Here is a 22,109-nt window from a genome sequence, read left to right as displayed (position 1 = left end):
GAGAGGGAGAGGGAGAGAGAGAGAGAGAGAGAATTTAAATATTTATTTTTTAGTTATGGGCGGACACAACATCTTTGTTTGTATGTGGTGCTGAGGATCGAACCCGGGCCGAACACATGCCAGGCGAGCACGCTACCGCTTGAGCCACATCCCCAGCCCCTGTCTCAAAATTTTTAAAAAATTATAAAAAGGACTGGGGTTGTGGTTCAATGTCCCTGGGTTCAATCTCCTGGTATATATTAAAAAAAAAAAAAAAAAAAGACTGAAAGGACAAAAACCTCTTTTAAAGCTGGGCACAGTGGTGCACACATGTTCTTGGGAGACTGAGGCAGGAGGTTGTACAATCAAGGCCAACTGGGGCAACTTAATGAGACCCTGTCTCAAAATTAAAATTTTAAAATAGGTAGGCGCTGGGTGTGATGTAGTCCCTGCTACTTGGGAGGCTGAGACAGAAGGATCATAAGCTCAAGACTTACGTTATAGCTCAAGGCTGGAGATGTAGCTCAGTTGGTAGGTAGAGTGCTTGCCTCACATGCACAAGGCCCTGGGTCCAATCCCCAACACAACAAAAAAAAATGGGGAGTTAGCCCAGTGATGAAACATTCCTGGGCTCAATTCCCAGTACTGCAAAAACCGAAAACAAAACATACTGGGAACTGGGATGCTAGGTGTGATGGTGCATGCCTGTAGTCCCAGCAACTTGGGAGGCTGAGGAAGAGGACCTCAAATTCGAGACCAGACTCAGCAATCTGGATAGAGCCTCAGCAACTTAGTGAAAGTTTGTCTCAATATTAAAAAAAAAAAAAAATTAAAAGGACTGAAAATGTAGCTTGGTGGCATAACACTCCTTGGTTCAATCCCCAATACCGCCACACATCCACACATACCAAGTCTGGGGATATCGCTAGCACAGAAGGCCCTGGTGCAATACCTGGTGCTGCAAAAACAAAACAAAACAAAAATTACAAAAGCAAAACAAAAACAAAAAAGGAACCACTTCTGAGATCTCTTAATTATATGTAAATAATTTTGCAAACTGTTTCTGGACAGAAAGTGTTTACAGCAGTAATTGTATAGTAACTCCCAGTTTTTATCTCTTGGTAATGCCTCCAACACTCTACCTTGTGCTGTGCCACAGGAGGTCATCTACAGAGCTGGGACCAATAGACTGAATAATAAGCCACATGGTAGAAATCCATCTTAACATGATTCTGGGCATCTTGATTATAACCAGCATTTTGCTCACCAGCCGACCGTTGCACGTATCACTAATCCTATATGACAAAATTAGGATGGTCAGCTAAGGACAGTGCGCTGGCCAGTGATGCCTGGACTGTTTCTTAACTGATATTGTACATGATAACACTTTTTCAAAAAGACCAGGTACATATCCGTTGCTACAGCCCACTTTTGACGAGCTTAATATATAAACTCCTTCATCCTGCTGTGGGGCGCAGGGGTCTACCTGTCTTGCTGCCAACCAAGACATGTTTCTGATCATAATCTCCAGTAATTGCACTGGTGCTATCATGAATCTATCATGCCTTCTTCTTCACTCGAGGCTGATTTTTCTAAAACCAGCACACCATGGGAACGCTACACTGAACACGGAGCATTTCAGCTACTTAATTTGAATTTGGGAAAACGAACAAAACAAACAAACAAACAAAAAACACTAAACGAACAAAAAACCATGAGCAGTAACCATCAAGCAGCAAGTGTGCCTATACTAGCGATTCCCTGTCATGCAGCAGCTGCTGTCAGTTGCTAAGCCCATAACATTCAACGAATCATTGTCTCTGTTTTGTTCCAGTTACCCTGCTTGCTGTGCCAATTGTTCTAACCATGTACTTGGTTTAAACAGGTATAACAAGACACACAGATATGAAAATGATTTCCAAGATGAAAGATTTTAAAATTTAATATGTTCGTTTCATACTTGTATTAATCATTTTGACCCAGAAACGAAAGTCTAGTATTTGAGGACAATAAAAGTGATCTTCTGGAGCTAAGGTGTAGCTCAGTGGTAAAATACTTACCTAGCATGCATGAAAACTGTGCTCTGAGAAAGCCCAGTGGCATAAGGTCCTGAGTTCAATCCTCAGCAATGTTAAAAAAAAAATAAAGTTTAAAAAATTTCAAATTGAAAATGATTTTCTTTTTTAAAAATTTTTTTAGTTGTTGATGGACCTTTATTTTTTATTTGCTTATTTATATGTGGTGCTGAATTGAACACAATGCCTCAAGCATACGAGGCAAGTGCTCTACTGCTGAGCTACAACTCCAGCCCCATGAAAGTGATTTTCTAAAGGTCATTAAGTATGGTGGTTCCTAGAAAAGAAGCACATAGGCATATGTCAACAATGTCCTTATAGTCTCAATACTTTAGATAACTCAAAAGCCAAGTGCGTCATCGGGTACTCAATTTCAAAAACCTACTCAGAAAAATACCTTAGTGCCTATACAAGGGATACAATATAACTTCAATGAAACATAATGCAAGTGGTTTATTTCCTGATGAGGGGTTGGGAGAAACTCAGTAACAAACCACTTGATACAATAAAATTTCTTTTTAAGGGTTCTACTTTTAAAATAGTTTCCTGTATCTTTTTTGTTACCAGTAGACTTTTTTCAAAAGCAAAACAAAATCACAAAGATGAATCATCTTAAGTCCAAAGAATTATTCCCATGTTTAATAACTCTTGGGATTATTTGTTCAAAGGAAAAAAGACTGCAATTCTAAATTCACCTTTAAAAACATCGATGAATTGTCATAGTAATCGTTGTCATAGATATCTTGAGTTGAAGAAAAGCTGCTTTTGAGGGGAGGGGGGATAGTAGAGGATAGGAAAGGCAGCAGAATACAACAGACACTAGTACGGCAATATGTAAATCAATGGATGTGTAACTGATGTGATTCTGCAATCTGTATACGGGGTAAAAATGGGAGTTCATAACCCACTTGAATCAAAGTGTGAAATATGATATATCAAGAACTATGTAATGTTTTGAACAACCAACAATAAAAATTAAAAAAAAAAAAAAGAAAAGCTGCTTTTGCTTGCATTCAAAAATGACAAAAATTTCATCTGGGGATACAGTGCAGTGAAAGAGCACTTGTAGCATGCAAGAGACCCTGGGTTCCATTCCCAAAACTACAAAAACAAATAAATAAGGTTCTGGAGAGAAAAATCACAAGGGCCAATTATTTCTTTCTTTTTCTTTTTTTTTTAAAGAGAGAGAGAAAGAGAGAATTTTTTAATATTTATTTTTCAGTTTTTGGTGGACACAACATCTTTATTTTGTGTGGTGCTGAGGATCGAACCCAGCGCCCCGCGCATGTCAGGCGAGCGCGCTACCGCTTGAGCCACATCCCCAGCCCCGAGGGCCAATTATTTCTAAAAAATGTAGCTCTACCATACTAACCAGGAAAATGGGACTGAGAGGCAGTGTCCAAGAGGTTCTGTTGAATTACCTGTTTCTTTCCATTTTAGAATTTACTTATTGAACAACATCAGCGTTGAACTTTTTGTCAGTATAAAGCAAATCTTTTTCTCCAACAGGTTTTCCTGGCTGATAATGTGCTTAGGCAGCAATTACAGGCCCTGAATTATTTCCCTAAGATGGATTTGGTAAGCCTACATTAAAGAAGGCTGTAATATTGGCTAATGGCTTATTCAAGCCTGCCATTAGCAGTCAGAGAACGGGACTTCTCCCTTTACCAAGCCATTTCTAGACTTTAATCTCTTTGAAAATGTATGTTTCAGAGAGGAGAGAGATCAGGGGACCATGCTTTGATAAAGGTGGATGGGAGGTGCAGTTGTTCAGGGGGCTGCGCGCCACTTCCCCCCGAGCTGGGAGTTCACCTTACCCAGGTTTCGGGGTCCAGCTCACCTAGTTACAAAAGAAAACTGCGCTCTGAGGTAGCCTGGTGGCGCAAGGCTATATTTCCAGCTACTTAAGGGGCTGAGGCAGGATGGCAATTCCGAGGACACTAGAGACGATGTAGCGAGTCCGTGTCTCAAAATAAAAAATAAAAAAGAAAGACTGAGGATATAAAATAAAAAGAAGGAAAAGGAAGAGAAGAGAAAAGAAAACTGAGCTCTGCAGCGCCTGGCCCGCACCGCACACGTGGTGAACACAGCGCGGATCAAAGCCGGTGACCCCTCCCCACCCCCACCGTCGCACTCAGCCCGTGGCGCCAGGTCCCCATTGCACCGCGTTCTGTCTCTGCGACCTCCAAAATTCACTCCTCCCCCGCTCTAATTCTTTCCAGCTATCCAACCCACCTCCTTTACCATAGATAACGGGCCCCTTTCTAGGCACAACCGTGTGTACTCGCTGCCCAAAGTCACACACAGACGTCCATGTCAACAGCCTACTTATCACACCTGGGGGGAGGTTAGACCAAGGAAAGTGACTTAAAATTGCAGTGATCAATGATTCAGTCATCGTGCACCCACATAAATCCTGGAATCTCCAGGTTGGTGAGCACGTGGAGGTCCTGTGGAGTCAGGACAGGGCCCTGAAGCTCTGCACTTCCAACATGTGGGCATTTCTCCCTGCTGTCTGTTCCTCAGTTCGGTCCTCTGTGACAAACCAGTCATCTTGTAAATAAACCGTTTTTCTGATGACTCCAAGCTATTTTAGTAAACTATGGAACCTGAGGGGTAGTCATGGAAACCTCTGATTTGTAACCTGGTCACATAAGCACAGGTTACAGCCTGCGGCTGGCATCTGAAGTGGGGGTTGGGGGGCGGGCTGCCTCGCGGGACTGAGCTCTTAACCTGTGGGGTCTGTACTATCTCCAGATAGACGGGTCAGAATTCAGTATGACAACCAGTTGATGTCCACTGAGAATTGAAGAATTACTTGATATAGGAGAAACTCCCCAGTCTGGTGTCAGAAGTGAAACACTGAGAATATTGTGAGAGTATAGAAAGCAAGCTGTCTTTTCCTTTTGAAACTGAGTCCCCATAACGAAATTAACAATTTTTTTCTCTTGTAAGAGCCTGAGTCATTTTCCCTTCCTAGTTAAAATTTAAAAAGCTAAGAGCACATCTTTTCTTTCGAAATTCACGCAGGCAAAACCTGAATGGACCCCTGCTAGCTTTACTATAGATAACACCTCTGATGCACGGTCACCATGGTAACGACTGTTTTAAGCTTTTCGCTAAGAATTTTGAGGAAGAAGCCTGGTCTGGCTCAAACTGGTTGAATCCGCTACTCCCTCACCTGGACCTGCAGAAAGTGTCTGATAGACGTCTTTTTGACATCATACGGCCTCAAACTCCACCCTCAGGTCAAGCTAGTCGCCATTTTCTGAACGTGCAACATATTAAGAGCCCTGAGGCTTGTCTATGCACGAACAGACCAGTGGTTTGTTGTTTGTTTGTTTTACCTTTTCTTATTCCCATCACCTTTCCCCACACCTTTGACTACCCTGTTTTTTTCCATCCTATAAATACAGCTAGACCCTGTCCTGGGAGGCACATTTGACTCCATGGATTCCCCCTCCCCCACTCTGGCACCTTCTGAATTAAATTCTTTCTCTTTTTCAAAATTCCTCCCTTCTGGGATGAGTGTTTTCTGAGCAGCGGGCTGAGGACCCTGGCTCAGAAACACTGCCAAACACTTGGTGTGACACAGCAAACAATTACTGTGATTTTTTTTCCTATGTCCACTGTCCTTCCTTTCCCTAACTTTCTATATTTTTAGTGTCCTTGTATTTCCTATTAGTTGTAAATATTACTATGCTTTTTTTTCTCCCCATGAACCAAACACAGATACCCATCAAATATAGTAATTACTTGTACCATACACATTTTTCATTCCGAGTGAATCTTGTCTCACTGTGATGTGGGGAGAAAACACATGAATAAACCATTCTGTTTTAAGAATTACATAAAAGAGTATATGTAAGTGCCTACACAGTACCTGGTTCATAAAAAGAGTTCAATAAATGTGATATAGTGTTCTTGTTGCCTTACTTGATTACTCATTTAATTAGGGTGTATTATAAAATAACACACACTACTAGCAATATGACCTATTGAAAGGTTTGCAAATTCTTCAGCTTCTGGCTAATTTAATGATCAACAGCTCTGTTAACAGAGCACTTTTGGTAATATAATTTGTATGTGTTTGTGTGTGTCTGTGTCTGTCTGTCTTCTGGTGCTAGGGATTAAACCCATGGCTTCAGGCTATGCTAGGTTCCTGTTCCACCACAGAGCAACAACAAACCCTGTTTATTCCGGTTAGTTTTGATAACGATTTTGATTTATGTTTAATCTAAGAGAAAAGATCTGATAAAAGAAACTGCCAAAAGCAACAAGCTAATAGTTTTCCTGCTCTTACAGTAAAGCTTCATTGTGCTCCTTTTTTTTTCCCAAAGTAAGATATTCTGATCTTGTGATAATGCTGTAGCAAAATAGTTTATTTATTTTACATCAAATGATTCTGTATATGAGTTCATTTCTCATGATAAATATCAGTACATTAGTCAAGCTTCTTGCTATGGTCTCCCTTGACCCGCTGTAATCCAAATGGTTTGAGAAACGATCAATTATGTGCCTCATCAAGAGATATTCTGTCTGGGCCCTCTCTTAAGTTTGATGAATACATCATTCACTGATTGCCTGAGAAAAATGTAAAAGGGAAGAAATGGTCATTCTGTAGTAAATCATTGAAGACCACCCAATCAATCTGAAAAGATTCCACATAATAGCTTGAGAATCATCTTTTTTTTTTTTTAATATGAAACACTTCATGAATTTGCGTGTCATCCCTTCTCAGGAGCCATGCTAATCTTCTCTGTATCCTTCCCGTTTTAGTATGCATGCTGTGAAGCAAGCACCCATCCTTTTATTTAATTAAGATTTTATTTATTTAAGGCTAAAAGAAATGAGCATGATAATCTTGTAAATTTTCTAGTGAAAGTTAAAAGGGTGAGATGCTGTCTGTAGTTATTTTCTTTCCTCCCTGTGTTTTGAGAGAAAAATTACATTTCTGAGGAAATAAGAAAACACCACTTTATGTAGTGTTTGGTAATATTATCATCCTTCTCACAAATCAAGCAGTTTTAAGTGTGTACTGGATTCCCTCTTCCCCAGTCAACTCCCTGAAAACAAAAGGCAGGGAAGGGAGACACTTCACATTTAGATGTGAAATATCTTTGGAGAGCCAGGCAGTCTTCCTGATCAAGAAATAAAGAGCTTTTCTAGGGTCCTCATATAGTCTTCTAAAATTTTCTTACTTCTAGGTCAGCGTATATAAGGATTTATAATTAAATATACATTTATGTGTGTGTGTGTGTGTGTGTGTGTGTGTGTGTTAGTAATGATAAAATCACTCTAGAGGTGAATGTTATATTTTTAAGTACAGTTGATCACATGAAAGTCCTTATGGAGCAGAATAACATTGAGACAAAAGGTCATGTGTAATGTTAAAAATAGAATTAGGGGGCTGGGAAGTAGTTCAGTGGTGGAACACTTTCCTGGCACGTCCAAGGCCCTAAATTCAAACCCCAGTACCAGAAAAAAAGGGGGGAGGAGCCGGGCTGGGCACCACCCGCTGGTAATCCCTGCTACTCAGGAGGCTGAGATAGGATGACAGCAAGTTTGAGGCCAGCCTGGGCAACCTATGGATATCCTGTCTCAAAACAAAAAATAAAAAGGGCTGGGGATGTAGTTCAGTGGTAGAGTACCTCTGAATTCAATCCCCCATACTGCAAAATAAATAAATAAATAAATTCAATTGGTGATAGAATAATTTATATCAATTTAGCATCTTTTATAAGTTAACCATACAATTTATTTGACAAAACTTTTATTTCGTGAACTGGCTGATGGTGTTGAAATTAAGGAGGAAAAACACCAGCTCTTCTAAAGGGTAAGTTTGTGTTTGTTTTTTTCAATTAGTTTTACTTATGTACTTTCTTGCAATACTAGAGATTGAACCCCCAGCATCATGCATGAGAGATAAGCCCCCTGCCACTGACCTATATCCCCAGCCACCTGTCCAGTTATATTTTTCAATGTTATATACCTAAATGAATTCTTCCCTGACCTTCACAAACCTATAAAGGTTTGCTTACCATATTTATAGCTGCAGAGCCTAGTACAGTGCCTCATAAATAGTAAGGCTCAATAATATTATTTCACTGACCATAAAGATTACTCAGTGAGTTTTGGTAAACAACATTCATGCTGGGCACAGTGGTACATGCCTTTAATCCCAGTGACTCAGGAAGCTAAAGCAGGAGGAACAAAAATTTAAGACCAGCCCCAGCAACTTAGTGAGACTGTGTCTCAAAATATAAAAAGGGTTGAGATATGTAGCTCAGTGGCAGGCAGCACAAACCTGGGTTTAATCCCAGTACAAAAAAAAAAAAAGATAAAACCCAGCATTCGTGCCCACAGAGAGTCTGCTCATAACTAACATTTATTTTTGTAACAGAGGCAAAGGTGGATTGAACGAGGAGGGAAGTAAAGTTCTTAATTATCATCAAATCCATAAATTTCTGGGTTCCTCTTAATTATAAAGGCGTTAAAAGAATGTTGAGAACCTGGGAAAGTTAGCCTCATTTTTAAAAGATGTGTAAAATCTGTTCAGCTACTTCACTAGACCAAGACTTTGATTGACAACAGGTTCCATTTCCAGGAAAAAGAGGGTGAAATTTTCTCCAAACAACTTTCAAGAGCAAACAATTTCACTATAAACTCTTATGGTTGTCCAATCATGAGTTGCTTATAATTAAAACCAGTTTACCTGACTACATTCAAAAGGAAGCAAGTAACAACCATGCCTAATTACGTAAGTTGCATTTAACACATTGGGTAATACTTAACATTTCCTGAGTACTTGTTAAATACAGTGCAATGCTAAGCAACTTCACATGCGTTTCCACAGTTAATTCTCACAATACTGTGAGGTACTATTATTATTTCCAAGAGGCTAAGAGGTTGGACATCTTGGAAAAGTGGCAAAGCCCAGGTTATGTGTGCCTCCAGGGCCTGCCTTCTTCACCCCTCCACATGGTCTCTGTGATAATCACCTATTACAGTGCTATCTGCATTAGTGAACTGTGAGAGGCTCATGGACAAGGAGTACATTCCACTTATCTTTGTACCTCAAACTGGAGCAGAGCGCTAGAGACTAACAGGTGCCCAGTCAATGCTGAGTGGATAAAGCAGAATGTGCTTTCCCAGTCATCAAAATTATATTGGCTGGGAGTGGTAGGGCACATCTGTCATCGCAGTGACTCTGGAGGTTGAGGCAGGAGGTTTGCAAATTGGAGGCCAGCCTGAGCAACTTAAGAAATCCCAGTCAAAATAAAAAATTAAAAAGGGCTGGGATGTAAAGCTCAGTGAGTGGTAAAGTGTTACTGAGTTCAATCTCCACTACTGGGGGAAAAAAAACCACCAATGACAACAAATATCCCCCACAAAACTATGTTTAATATGAATTTAATGCTAAATATATTTATATACTGTGTAGAAATAAAACACAAAGAAGAAACATTTATACAATGACAAATGATTACGTATAATTCAATACATGTCTTCTTATATGTATTGAATTATTAATACATGTTTTCTCTTGAAGCATAAGAAACTACCATTGTATTATGTCAGACATAGTCAAAGTCTAGTGACAGTAAATTTTATGTGGTACAACCTAATAAATAAAAAGCTATGTCAACTCTTAGCTATATAATTAAGCAGAATGTTCCATTACCAGACTTTTGGTTCATCATTATAAACTGATAAAGAGAAAAATTTATGATAAGTTAAGGATTTCACATCTATATGGCACTTTCTCCTACATTCAACAGTCAACATGGACCTAATTTTATATTAAATTATTTTTCATGCCATTAGAGAGACTTTGGTCTTAATGAAAATTCAACCAGGCATAATATGTCTTAGACTTGACTTGGAGTCTCTCTCTTTTCTAAGCGACCAGGCTGCATAACTTTTTCATCAAGTCCTCCATGTTTAATATTAATTCTGCCTTTATCCTAAACCCTGACCCACTCCATAGTTTTCCTTAAGTACTTTAATGTTAGATTACATGTGTTTATAGTGACCACCTTTTGAATAGCATTGGTCTCTATTGTATCTAATTATTGCTTTCTATTGTATCTAATTATGTAAAGCTTTGTAATGGAGGAACTATCCCCAGTTCATTGGGTTATTATATTAGGTGACTGGTTGACTATGGACACTTAATAATCATTTTGTTTTTCAAAACATCAAATGTAAAGAAGGCAAGGTGGCACATCCCTGTAATTTAGCTATTGAGGAGGCTGAGGTTGGGGGATCCCAAGTTCAAGGCCAGCCTCAGTATCTCAGGGAGACCTGGTCTTAAAGTAAAAAATAAAAAGGACTGGAGATGAAGCTTAGTGGTAGAGTACCCCAGGGTTCAAATCCTAGTACCACAAAACAAAACAAACACAATATCAGCACTTCAGAGTGTAACTCTGATACCATTTTAAGCACAGGTGGGAGCTTTGCTTCTGCATGATTTCTAAGAGAAGACTGTGGCTCTCCTTATGGAATTATTTATGTGATGAACTTTATGAAATTAATTATTGCCTTTGTTCCACTTTGCTTAGAACTTTGTCACCTAGGAATTGCCTTTCAGAGGTGTCTTCTAATGATAATATGTTGTGATTCTATAATATCCTCCTAAAAACATGCTGTTGACCATTCCAGGGTTGAAAAGCATAAAACATGGATATTTTTAATTCAGTAACCCTGGTAAAATTAGCATTTTTAGAATTTAAATGTAGCCTAAAGTCATCTTGATCCCTAATTTCATCCCTGCACCATTCTGTCTTGTATCAGGAAGAAATCATTATAAATCGTATCCAACATATTTTTGTTGTTCCTGCTGACTTGTGAGTTGTTCCCAATCATTTGCCAGGTTTAATTTGTGAGAAGGATGACAAGAAGGAGAAGATTATAGCATAATTGGCTATGTCCACAGCTGAAAAGCCATCTGTTTCCCACTTGTGGTTCAGGGTGATTATACTATCTGAGAGCTGCCTTTTACATTAGGTAGCAAGACAAAGTCCCTTCTCAGATACATATTAGAGAAAGTTCACACCATATCTACAACTTAGGGGAGCTCATTTTATATCCAGTTGTAGTTTAAACTTCATAACACCCCTGGTACCATCTATTTTTAATTGACTTATATTTGGGTGGTGGGAAAAAAACTGACTTAAAAAAAAAAAAAACAGAATTTGTGCCTTTCCTTAGAAAAATACAAAAATAAAATACAAAAGTTCTTTTGTTAATGTAAGCTGAAAGATTGTGGGCAATTTTTTAACATTTAAATTTTTTTAAATAGTTGAAAAACTCTGATCTGTGTTTAACTTCTTAAGGGTTTTACAATTACTTAGTTCCTAAGCAGCTACTGGAGCAAAAATTGTTCCAACTGTAAAAATGTGTCACCATTCTCATGATGGAAACCATTTACTTTTAAAAAACAATGAAGGAAAAAAGAAAGAAGGAAAAAAAGACTGAGAAGAAGGATGACAGAAATATAATGATATAATAACTAAACTTAAGTCACAAGAAAGATAATTAATGGAAAAGGAATAAAAGCAAACCTAGTTTTTGCCAGATACTTTCCCCATAATATTCAGTAATTCTCAAACATACACCCACACACAAACCATAAAGAGAGACTTATCATTACTAAGTAAACTGAAGCACTAACACCACAGAAATAAAAGATCATAAGAGACTACAAGCAGCAATTATGTGAGAATAAATTGGATAACCTAGAAAAAAATGGATAAATTCCTAGAAACATTCAACCTACTAAGACTGAATCATGAAGAAATAGAAAGCCTGGACAGACTAATAAAAGCAAGGAGATTGAATCAGTTATCAAAAACCTCCCCCAGAACAAAAGCCTGGGGTCCTAGAAGATGATGTCAAGGGTCAATTCTATAAAACATTAAAAAAAATTAACAACAACACCTCTCAAATCTTTCCAAAAGATTGAAGGGAAGAGAACAGTTCTAAACTCACTTTTTGAGGCCTATATTCCTGATACCAAACCCACACAAAGGCAATACAAGAAAAGAAAATTATAGGCCAATATCCCTGATGAATACGGATACAAAAAGCCTCAACAAAATACTAGCAAATCATTAATGCATTAAAAGGATCACATACCAAATAGGATTTCTCCCTCAGTTGCAAGGACATTTCAGTATACCCAAATTAGTTAACGTGATATACCAAATTATCAGAATGAAAGATAAAAATCACATGATCATCTGACCAGATGCAAAAAGAACATTTGACAACATTCAACACCCTTTTATGATAAAAACTCTCAACCAACTGAATACATAAAGTATTCACTTCAACATCATGAAGACCACATATGAAGAGCACACAGCTAACATCAATGGTAACAAACTGAAAGTTTTTCCTTTAAGATCAGGAACAAGGCAAGGATGCACATTTCAGCCATAGCAATTAGACAAAAGAAGAAAAAGAGATAGAAAAGAAATAAAAGAAATCCTCAAGAACAGAAAAGAAATGTTTGCAGATGATACTACCTTACATGTAGAGAACTTTAAAAGAAAGATTCCACTAAAAAACTGTTATAATAAAAAACTTCAGTAATGTTTCAGAGTACAAAAATCAACATACAAAAATCAGATGTATTTCTATATACTAATGCTATAGTTTGTATCAGGAATGTCCCCTAAAGGCCCATGGGTTAAAGGCTTGGTCCCAACCTGTGGTACTATTGGAAGGTGGCAGAACTTTAAAGAGGTGCGGCCTAGCAGAAGGACTTAGGTTGTTGGTCGCATGTCCTTGAAAAGGATTATAGGATACTGGTCTCTTCCTCTCTCTCTCTTTGCTTCCCAAATGCCAGGAGGTAAAGCAGCTTTTTCTACCATATGCTCCCACTAGGATGGACTTACATTGCCATGGGTCCAAAAGCAACAGAAACAGAAACCTCCAAAACTATGAATCAAAATAAATCTTTCCTCTTTTTATATTGATTTATATCAGGTATTTGTTATAGTAATGGAAAAACAACAACCAGAAACTATCCCAAAAGAAAAACATTTCCATTTACAATAGTATACAAAAAAAAAAAAAAAGAAAGAAACCCTTAGTCACAAATTTAACCAAGGAAGTGAAAGATACAAATTACTGATAAAAGAAGGTAAAAATAAGCCATATTTGCAATCTCAGCTAATCAGGAGGCTGAGGAAGAAAGATTGCAAGTTTAAGGCCAGCCTTTGCAACTCGGCAAGACCCTGTCTTAAAAAATAAAAAGGACTAAGGGTGTATAAAGAGCCCGTAGGTTCAATCCCCAGTCTCCCTGTCTGTCTCTGTCTCTGTCTCTGTCTCTGTCTCTCTCTCTCTCTCTCTCTCTCTCTCTCTCTCTCTCTCACACACACACACACACACACACACAAATATCCCATATTTATGGATTAGAAGACTTTAATATTGTTCAAAAATGTATCAAAATATCCACCCCAAGAGATCTTCAGAATTAATTCTATGATTCACAAAGGTATTTTTTTACAGAAATAGGAAAAAAAAAATCTAAGACTATAGGGCTTGGGTTATAACTCAGTGGTAGAGTGCTTGCCTAGCATGTGTGAGGCACTGGGTTTGATCCTCAGCACCATATAAAAATAAACAAATAAAATAAAGGTATTTTCCGTCCATCTACAACTACAAAAAAATGTTTTTAAAAGAAAACTACTAAGACTGTAATGTAAATAGTAAAAGTAATCTTGAGAACAAAGTGCAAAGTTAGTGACATCACATTTCCTGATTTCAAAATATATTACAAAGTGACAGTAATTAAAATTTCAGAATACTGGCATAAAGACAGACATATAAACAATGGAACAGAATTGAGAAATGAGTTATAAGCTCATATATATATATGCAGTCAACTGATCTTCAACAAACATGCCAAAAATACACAGCAGGGAATGGATGGCCTGTTTTCCTGAAACCCTTCGCTAAAGGTGTCGGGAAAGCAGGACATCCACATGCATAAAAATGAATCTGGGGGCTGGGGCTGGGGCTTGCCTAGCATGTGTGAGGTACTGGGTTCAATCCTAAGCACCACAAAAAAGTAAAGAAATAAAAAATAAAGGTATTGTGTATATCTACAACTAAAAAAAAATTTAAAAATGAATCTGGACTCTTATCTACACACCATACACAAACATCAACCCAAAATAGTTTTAAAGACCCAAATGTAAGGGGTTGCAGTTGTGGCTCAGTGGTAGAGCACTTGCCTCGCATGTGTAAAGTACTGGGTTTGATCCTCAGCACCACACAAAAATAAATATATAAAGGTATAAAAAATGAGGTGTTACTATATTTTTTAAAAAGGACTAAATGTAAGACCTGAAACTATAAGACATATAAGACCTGAAACTGCAAAACTCCTAGGAGAATCAGAGCCTGGACAATGATTTCTTGGATATGATACAAATGTACAGAAAATGAAAGCAAAAATAAACAAGTGGAACTGTATCAAACCAAAAGCTTTATGCACTGCAAAGGTAATGAAAAGGTAATCAGTAGAATGAGAGAAAATCTCCAGCATCACAGAAAATAAATAAATAAAAATAAGGAAATAAAGGAAATCCTCTACGTAAAGCAACCTATCAATTCAATGCACTCTCTACCAAATACTAATGACATTCCTCACAAAATTAGAAAGAAAAATTCTAAAATTCATGTGACCCACAAAACACATGGAATAACCAGAATAATCTTGAGCAAGAATAACTAGAGACATCACACCATCTACTTTAAAATATGAAATAAAATATACTACTGAAAAGGAATATTCCACCTTCTGTGTTATTTATTGCTAATCAAATTTAAAAACCCTAATAGTAAAAGTATTAAGGACTGCAAGACTGAAGAAAATAGGTATTCTTAGATGCTACTGGTGCCAGTCTAATTGGAAACGACTTCCTAGAGAGGAAATTGACACTGTATTTGAAACTTTAATGAACCTTTTGACCAAGAAATTCCATTTCTGAGACTTACGTACAACAATTTTCACATGCACTGAGAAATACACAGTAGTGTTTTTTTCCTCTAACACTGCAATTGGCAGGTGTGGTGGCACCTTCCTGTAATCCCTGTGATTCAGAGGCTGACAGGAGGATCACAAGTTCTAGGCCAGCTTAGTGAGACCCTGCCTCAAAATAAAAAATAAAAAGGGCTGGGATGTAGCTCAGTGGTAAAGTACCCCTGGGTTCAGTCCCTGGTACTGCAAAATAAATAAAATACGACAATTGTAAAAGAAGAAAAAAAATCTATAAAGAATCTAAGTGGTTACAGTAAGAAAATGGCGAAATAAAATTGTGATATATCCATACCATGGAATACTATCCAGTATTAGATCAAAGGTCAGCAAATGATGGTCCATAGGCTAAATCTGGCCTACAGCCTGGATTGTAAGACCCACAACTAAGAATATTTTTCACACTTTTAAATTATATATATATGTATATACATATATATATATAATTTTTTACAGCAAGCTTCCTGACCACTGTTTGATTTTTTTTTTCTTTGTAAAATTATCTTTTGCCTTGCTCAGTTGCACTTTATTTGATCTTACTGGGGGCAAATGTAAGCTGCAGCATTGCATTTATCCCATTAACTTTCATTTTCACCACCTCTCTCATATGTACTCTTTTAGACTCAACTAATGTCTTACTACTTTTATTTTAGTATAAAATTTTTTATCAACTTCATCAAAGAATATTGTATATACAATACCTACAGTAATTTAAAGAATTTTGTGGCTCAGTGGCAGAGTGCTTGCCTAGCATGTGTGAGGCCCTGGGTATGATTCTCAGCATCACATAAAAATAAATAAATAAAATAAAGATATTATGATCAACTAAGAAATAAATATTTTTTAAAAATTTTATACACAGATAAGTTTTGACACCAGGAATACCATTGTTAAGTTATAGAACATTCCCACCACCCTGAAATGTTTCCTCATGCCTTTCTGCAGTCCAGTCATCGCTGTGCCTTGGCTCCAAGTACCTGCTGATCTGTTTTTTTTTTTTTGACACTGTAGATCAGTTTGCATTTTCTAGAGTTCTATATAAATAGAATCACCATGTGTACCCTTTGTGTGTACCTTTGCTCAATCACTGTTTGATCTTTATGTTCTAACATGGAAAGATTTCTAAGCAAAGTTATAGACTGGTATTTTTTAAAATTCTTAGATATGTGTGTGTATTCCTGTACATGCACATTAGAAAGACTGGACAAATAGTAAAATAGTCGGTGATTTCCTCTGGGAAATAATGTGAGAACTGAGAGGGTTTAAGGGAACATTCCCTTTTTACTCTACAGACTTGTTTTGTTCTTATCTTCCACTCATGTATTACTTTTATAATTTAAAAATCATAAAAACCAATAATAAGGGCCAGGGTTGTAGCTCAGTGGTAGAGAGCTTGCCTAGTATGCATGAGGCACTGGGTTCAATCCCTGTCACCACATACAAATAAACAAATAAAATAAAGGTACTGGGTCCCACTACAAATAAACAAACAAAACAATAATAACAATAATACTTAAGCAAGGTACTATAGTGCACATGGCAGATTAACCCTCAATACCATCGAAATCTCTCTCTTTTCTCTTTTTCCAGTACTTGGGATTGCATCCAGGGCCACTTTTACCACTGAGCTACATCTGAGCCCTTTTTGTTTTATTCTTGAGACACGGTCTTGCTAAATTGTCAAAAATGGCCTCGAACTTACATTTCTGTGTCAGCCCCCCCAATCACTGGGATTATGGGCATGTACCCTAGCCATTTTAATTTCTTTCTAGTGTGCTTTCTACTATTGGAGGGAGTGAAGGATTAAACACACACACACACACACACACACACACACACGCACACACACACTTATACCAGACTACTTTGTAGCTAGAGTTCTAGGTGTAATGTGGGTTCCTCAAATCAGATGATTAAGTGGGAGTCTCTCCCGCTCCCTCTCCCTCTCTCTTTCTCTCTCTCCCCCTCCTTCCCTCCTTCCCCCCTTCTCTCTCTCTCTCTCCTATTTCTATTTTTAAAAAGGTCGATAGAAAGAAGAGTCTTCCCCATGCAGGAGTGAGCAGCTCTTGGCACTCACTCCGCCACCTAGAGGCGGGGTAGACTGCAGCAGCTGTGGCAGATTCTGAAGTGGTGGTGGAGGAGGCCAGTTTCTACTCGTGATGGCTCTTGACTGGATCAGTAGTGGGATGACCATGACCAACAACTGTTGTGGCAACTTCCCAACTCAACAAATGGCTTCCTGAAAATAGAATATGCAGCAGTTCCCTTGGTGGCTTGACTGCAGCGTAAGCACTCAGCCTAAGAATGTTTCTTTAGCCCTCCAAATTGTGACTCCTTTCTAAACCAGCTTGAGTAGATTCAGTTCTTTAAAAATGAACCCCAGTCAAAACAGTAACCTACATAAGTCCTAAATTAGAGGGTCACAAGAGTAAAGAGGGAATTCCAAAGAGGCCAGATGCATTCTTTCTAATACAGCAACATATGAAGCAGGATTCTTATTTTAGAGAAGGAAAATAGGCTGAACCAGGTGAAGTTCCTAGGTCGCCGTCATACAATGATTAAATAGCAGACCTGGAACTTGAACCCAAATCCTTCTGGGTGCAAAACCCATGTTTCCCACACATGTGAAAGCATGAATGTGAGTTTGGTGATCATGTTCCTCTGGTTAAATATGGAAGCAGTGGTGGCTGTGGTCTTTCTAATCATTGCTTTTCTCTCTCTCTCTCTCTCTCTCTCTCTCTCTCTCTCTCTCTCTCTTATCTTTTTAAGTAAAAATCCACACACAAATAACAACAAGACAGAGGTTACATGTTGGTAGCTTTACTTGACTCAGGGGCATTTCTCTTCTTAAAGTACACCATAGTCTTTAATTTGGGGGAGAAGTCCAAACCCTATTGAGAATTTGATAGAGCTACAAATATATTCTCCAGAAAAAGTGCACATTCACTTTTAGGGAATTTATGTACCTAAGTTAAGAACATACTCATTAAGGAACTGGGGATATAGCTCAGTGGTTATAGCACTTGCATCACATGTGCAGGGCCCTGTGATAACCATTATTTCTTTGAGCTTCACTGAATCCTAAGGTTCTAAGAATCTATATGATCATAAAGCAGCTATCTCTGAACTTCATTCTGCCAAAGAACTGAGTCACATAATCTCTCTAGTGAACTGCTCTTAGTTAAGATTCATCTCTTCAGATTCTAGTCTTCCATCAATGTGTCAAGAAGCCCTACTGGGCTGAGGTTGTATCTCAGTGGTAGAACATTTACCTAACATGCATAAGGCCCTTGGTTCTATCCTCAGTACTGGGGGGAAAAAAGAAAGAAAGAAAGAAAGAATATCCTTCACTCTACCCAAATTAAAAAAAATAACAGACTCTCCAGTCTCACACAGTGTCCACCACCAGGCTTTCCCTTTATGGGGAAATATCCCTTTGTGCCTGGCTTATCTACGAAGATATTAATATGCCTCTACTTGGTTAAATCCAGCTTTAATGTAATCTTAATATAATGCACATTCTCCAGCCCACATTAAGCCTGGAGGTTACAAATCATCAAAATAGAAATCACCTAAAAGGAGAGCCTAGGGGCCGAGGGTGTAGCTCAGAGGTACAGTGCTTGCTTAGCATACATGAGGCCCTGGGTTCCCTACACTGCAAAAAATATAAAAAAATTAAAGGAGAGCCTAGATTTCATTCTCATGCTGTGGGACACCCAGTCCTCCCTCAAATTTCTCCCAAATGGTGCTGCTTATCTCTGGCAGATACCTCGAATGCTTCACTGAAGCGTCTTCCATTTGCCACACTCCATGGCATCCAGTGCCAGAGCCTGCTAAGCAACCACACCGTCTCGAGGCCTCATGTCCTTTCTGCTTTATTCTATGAGTAAATTCATCGCATCACTGTGCCCACTTCCTGCTCAACAGCAGAGGAAAATATCCTTTTGGATGGAAGCAAATGTACTTAGAACCAGTCACTTCTGCCTTCCAGGGGGCCATAGCATATGTACAATTCACATGAAGGGGCAAGAAATTTCTTCACTCTCTCCATCTGTAAACAGATGCTGGTGGTGAAGAGAGGAAAAGGAAGATTGAAATCTCAAAGATACAGCTCTTTTGTATTGCTAAACTGTATGATATAGAGTAGGTGGTTCATTGTTTTTGCAGTGACATTAATGAGACTTCACCTATAAGATGAAAGACCTGACAAACTAAGAGAAGGCAAAGAATTTAAATCAGTAGCAACGCAGGAAAAAAAAGAGGGTAGGTATCTTAGTTTTCTCAAAAAGCAGCCCCCAAGGAAGGGCTTCAGTGTAGGCAGTTTGTTTGGGAGGCGTTGCTAGGAAACAGAAGCGAGGGGGTGGGGAAAGTGAAAGGTGGGGAAGGATATTAGTGAAGGATTACTGCTGTGAGCAACCATGGCTCCTTCTTGCTGGGGACCCTCTGAGAAGCAGTGTCGCATGTAATGGAATTGTCCCACTAGGAGCCTGGGAGGTAGATTATTTAGCTACCTATTTGTGACCTTCTCAGTAAGGCCTGGTACTGAGGCACTAAAACTCCCTGCTCTTGGCCTGGAGTTCCAGAAAGCCCTTAATGAAGCACTTAGGGCCTTGAGGTAAGATATGGTCAGCGTGCCTGATAACTAGCCACCAAACTGGTAGGTGACCTTAAAGTGGACAGGTGGTTCTGTAGTGAGACAAAAAGACTCTTCAGTGGAGGCTGAGCAATATTGGTGCTATGATACAATTTCTGGGATTTTTAATATTCACTCAAATCTGCCACATGTATAAACACCTTACATGGGGGGCATCACTGAAAGAAGACAGAAAGCCCGGCATGGTGGTGCATCCCTGTAATCCAGCGACTCAGGAGCCTGAGGCAGTAGGACTGCAAGTTCAATGCCAGCCTCTGCAACTTAGTGAGGCATGCAACTCAGTAAGATCCTGTCTCAAACTAAATAATAAAATGGATGGGGATGTAGCTCAGTGGCAAGGGGAAAAATCATTCCCCTGGGTTCCCTACACTGCAAAAAATATTAAAAAATTAAAGGAGAGCCTAGATTTCATTCTCATGCTGTGGGACACCCAGTCCTCCCTCAAATTTCTCCCAAATGGTGCTGCTTATCTCTGGCAGATACCTCGAATGCTTCACTGAAGCGTCTTCCATTTGCCACACTCCATGGCATCCAGTGCCAGAGCCTGCTAAGCAACCACACCGTCAAAAGTGAGTTCCCAAATGTAAGTCACTGAAAAAGAGAATAGCCAAGAAAGCTAAGAGAGATAAACAAGGGTCAGTGGGAGTAGGACACAGTGGTGACAAGATACTGAAAGATCAGGGTGCTTTCAGACAAGGCATCCAAGTAACGTCTTCTGGCCCTTTTCTTGACTCACAGAGGTTAATAGTGAACAACTCTTGCCATTTTTAGCTGATGTTTACTGAAGCTCATTCTTCTAGGACTCAGGAGTACAATCAGGAAACTGGCACAGAGGGCAGGCTGAGTAACATACACTATGATACTGTCCTCAAAATTTTGCCTCTCTTGTCCCCAATACTTGCTCACTCAATGTCTTTGAACCAAACCTATGAACTTCAATTCTTCCTCTCTTAAAATGATTTCTTGCCAGCACAGTGGCTCACGCCTATAATCCCAGCAGCTCCGGAAGCTGAGGCAGGAGAACTGAGAGTTCAAAGCCAGCCTCGGCAACTTAGCGAGGCTAAGGTTCTCAGTGAGAGCCTCTCTCTGAATAAAGTACAATAAAGGAGTTGGGGATGTGGCTCAGTGGTTTAAACGCCCCCAGGTTCAAGTCCCAGTACAAAAAAAAAATTATTTTCCATGAGGCTTCTAATGCAAAAAGATCAACCTCCTCGTACACATCAGCCCTCCAGATCATGCCCAAGTAAGTCTGAATCATGGGATAAGCCAAGTTTAGGGCATGGAGCAGAGATGCCTACTATAAACTTGCTGGAAGGGTGGATGGCATCAGCCCTCAGGTGGCTGGCTAATTGCTGCCTCAGTGAAATACACCACTGTATTAGCAGTTCCACCAGCACTCAGACACTACAGTGAGCCAGAAGAGCTGCTTTTCTGTGCAGTGGAAAACAGTTGTAAGACAAAGCCCAGTCCTCTATAGCACTGGCCAGGATTTTAGGCCATAGGCAAATTAATCACATTCCCACACAGTGAGGCTCCACGGAGGGAAATCTGGAGAGCTGCTAAGTGGGAAACGGCAACAAGAGAACAAACTCATCAAGGTTAAGGCAGGGAATAAATTCCCTGTCCCGCCTGAAGATGGGGAAGGAGTCCTTAGTATTCTATCATACAAGCTTCTCAAGAGTTCCCAGGCTTGGGCTGAGTCAAAGTTTCCAGCCACTTAACTTTCCTTCATAGTATTCTTTGAGTGCTTAATCCTCTACAGACTTAGCCCTAAGTTTGGAGCATCTCATCATGCAGTTGTCACACTGGCCCCAGCCTTTCCTGCTCTAATTTTAGGGATGGAACCTGGACTACCTACTGCTAGGAAAATCATGTTGACTGGGAAGGAAGGGCCGGGCATCATGATCCTGCCTAAAGGGGAGCTATTTTTAACTTTCATTCCTATGAAAAGATAAGTAAAAACCTTTTTCTGGAAACACAGAACAGAGGCCTAACCAGAAAGAACAGATGCAGGTACTCAAAGAACAAACACAGCCATTCCTGGCAAAAGCCCACTTTTCTGCATAGGAGGCACAAAGAACTGTGAGACACAGAAATGAACACACACACACACACTGGATGGCATTAACTTGGCCACATCGGTTATCACCAGTGTCTTGCTGATTGAAAGCTACTGTCGGAATCCATTACAAACATATCTTTTACATTTTGTTATATTAAAAAGTATCCCCAGTAGAACATGGTGGTGCTTGCCTGTATTCTCAGCAACTCGGGGAACCAAGACAGAAGGTTTGCAGATTTGAGGTCAGACTACACAATTTAACAAGACCCTGTTTAAAAAAAA

The 22,109-nt window shown here is 39.1% G+C and overlaps 1 protein-coding gene and 1 non-coding gene across 2 annotated transcripts in view; one reads left to right on the top strand and one right to left on the bottom strand.

Moving 5' to 3' along the window:
* Positions 1–6,750: 6,750 nt before the first annotated feature.
* LOC125618373 lies at positions 6,751–6,856 on the bottom strand. The gene has a single exon (XR_007349658.1). It is a non-coding gene; the product is annotated as a U6 spliceosomal RNA (small nuclear RNA).
* Positions 6,857–7,653: 797 nt separating this feature from the next.
* Cmklr2 (chemerin chemokine-like receptor 2) overlaps positions 7,654–22,109 on the top strand; it is a 68,721-nt gene continuing 54,265 nt past the window's right edge. The window contains exon 1 of the mRNA XM_048808397.1: positions 7,654–7,890. The gene's annotated coding sequence lies outside the window, so the exon portion shown is untranslated. The remainder of the gene's footprint in view (positions 7,891–22,109) is intronic.

The sequence above is a fragment of the Marmota marmota genome, unplaced genomic scaffold, assembly GCF_001458135.2.
Source record: "Marmota marmota marmota unplaced genomic scaffold, marMar, whole genome shotgun sequence".
NCBI lineage: Eukaryota > Metazoa > Chordata > Mammalia > Rodentia > Sciuridae > Marmota > Marmota marmota.
The sequence above is the reverse complement of the archived record's forward strand: the minus strand, read 5'-3'. Positions and strand labels throughout refer to the sequence as shown.